Source organism: Miniopterus schreibersii (genome assembly GCF_964146895.1).
Source record: "Miniopterus schreibersii genome assembly, chromosome: 1".
NCBI lineage: Eukaryota > Metazoa > Chordata > Mammalia > Chiroptera > Miniopteridae > Miniopterus > Miniopterus schreibersii.
Genome location: NC_138101.1, coordinates 201,142,434 through 201,144,827, shown reverse-complemented (window position 1 = coordinate 201,144,827; position 2,394 = coordinate 201,142,434).

Below are 2,394 nucleotides of genomic sequence, written 5' to 3'. Positions count from 1 at the left end.
CAGTAGGTGTGCTTGTTGATCCGGTGGATGGAGGAATGCAGGGAGGAAGGGGGAGTGAGTGACCTTCCGGCCGGGCCTGGGCTGGGGAGGATGGTCCACCTGGGATGGCAGTCAGGCTGGGGCCTCTGCCCCTGACCCCCAGCTCTCATCCACCCGGACCTGGGGAGCAAACGGAACCCTGAGCCTCTCCCAGAGGACCCCTGCGTGGGTGGGGAGAAGGACCCTAGAGGGAGGCCAGAACCCTAGGGCCCCCTCTGTGCCGTTGACAAGGACACTCCAGCCAGGTGGGCTGTGGGGGGGCGGCAGCCACAGGCTGGCCCGGTCCCGCCCGCCTTAATCCCTGCGTCTCCCTTGGCCCTTTGCTCTGTGTCCTGGCCGCTTGGCCTGGCCGCTGTGGCCTTGTCAACCTTCATGGCGGTCTTTGAGTTTCCCAAATTTCCCCTGCGTTTCTCAGTTCAAACTCCAGAGAGCACCTGGGCGCTGGCCTCTGGTTGCCCCGCTCTGGGAGGGGTCAGAGGACAGTGGGTCGGGCCGAGGCTGCGGTCAGGCGGTAACCTCTAGCCTCCTGTCAGCGTATCACACCCTTACAGGAGGATCTCGTCACACCGTGGCCTTCCTGTCCCATCTCTCTGTACAGATAGGTCCTCTCCTGGCCTGCTTAGTGCTGCATTTTTTGCTGGGTTTTTTTGTTTGTTTTTTGTGTGTATTTTTGTTGAAGATTTTACTGTTTGAAGTGGCCAAGCTTTTGCTGAAGTGCCCTCGGGTCCTGAGTGCATGGAGGTTGGGGGCTGGGCCTCCCACAGCGGACACACCAGGTGTGCTTCTGGGAGGCCTGAGCCCAGCGCTGCTGGTCCTGAGCTCAGTGTTAACTACTCAGCTGCACACAACAGGAGTCCCTGCCCAGAAACACACAAGGCAGGCATGCGTTGTCCCCGGGAGGGATGGCTCGGTACTCCCCAATTCAGTGTTTGTGGCCACTCTGTAGATCATCACTGCTGTGCCCCCGGCTGGGTGAGACCCTGTGTGGATCCCACAGCCCACCACGGGACACACAGGTACCCACTTCTTCAGATGTGGGTCCAGCCATGGCCTCCCAGTGGGCAGCATGGCCCTTCTAGCCGAGGAAGCTTCGCTGCAGAGGCTGGGGTGTTGGCAGAGCTGTCGGTGGCCTGACTCTCTCAGGAGGCCCAGCCCAACCTCCCTGCACTCAGGACCCGAGAGCACTTCAGCGCAAGCTCGGCCACTTCAAACAATAAAATCTCCCTGAGTGGCGGCACCTGTGGCCCCGCAGTCCTCCAGGCAGTCGGTGGCTGGTGCGGAGGAGTGCCAGGGCCATGCCTGGAGATGCAGCCTGCAGAGGAGACGGGAGCACAGCTGGGCTGGGGCCAGTGGCCTGGGGCCTCTGCTCATCCACGGGGAGACATGGGCCTCACCTCCCAGCCTCCCTTGGGAGGCTCTGTCGCCCAGTAAAGGTTCAGATGAATGCGTGGTTTCCTCCTTGGCTCTGTGTAGATAGCTCAGCGAGATGGGGGCAGAGAGCAGCTCAGCTGTGACAGCTTTGTGTGCTGGGGCCACGGCACCGTCTTCTGCTCTAAGAAAAGATTCTGCACTGCAAGAGGTGAGAAGCCACTGGGCCTTGGTTCCAGGAGCGCGGGGGTGGGGAGTAGGGGCAGCCAGGTGGAGTTCCCAGCGGCCCCTTAGGGCTTTGAGGGCGAGAAGGTGCCCGAGACCCACCTGCCCCAGACTCTGCTCACCCTGCCCTTGGCCTGGAAGCTGCAGACCGGGAGAGGGGGTGATTCTCTCGCCCCTCCAGAGGCAGGGCTGGAACAGGGAGAAGGGGAGGGGGCTGAGGGCAGAGCAGCTGTGGGGAGAAAGGCGAGGGAAAGGGTGTTCGGGCTGCAGAACTGGATCCTCCCTGGGGTTCTTGGAGAGGTGGGAATCCAGTCTGGGACTCCTTGCTGGTGGCTTTGGCCACTCAATGTGTTGCCAGCCTGGGCCTCTCCTGCGGGTCTTGAGGGTTTTATGTTGGGCAAGGAGCAGGTCATAGGAGTGTTTGTGAATGGAATGAGGCAGCTGCTGGGGGTTGTGTCCCTGCAGGTCCCTTCCAGGACCCCCACATTCAGCCACCTGCTCATTCCAGGGTATCCCGGATTAAGGTGTGGCTCCGCTCGCCCCTCAAGGTGGGCTCTGAGCTTCTTTACCTCCTAGAAGAGAGTCCACTGGCCCCTCCGCGCTCCAGGGATGGAGAAGTGACAGATTTAACGTGGGAGATGGAGAAAGGGGCTCCCGTGGCCCAGGACAGCACTCCAGGCCCCAAGCCCCCAGGCCTGGTCTCTGCCCCCTGCCCCCTGCCCCTCTGGCCCTCCCCATTCTTGCCCACGTGGCTCAGTGGTT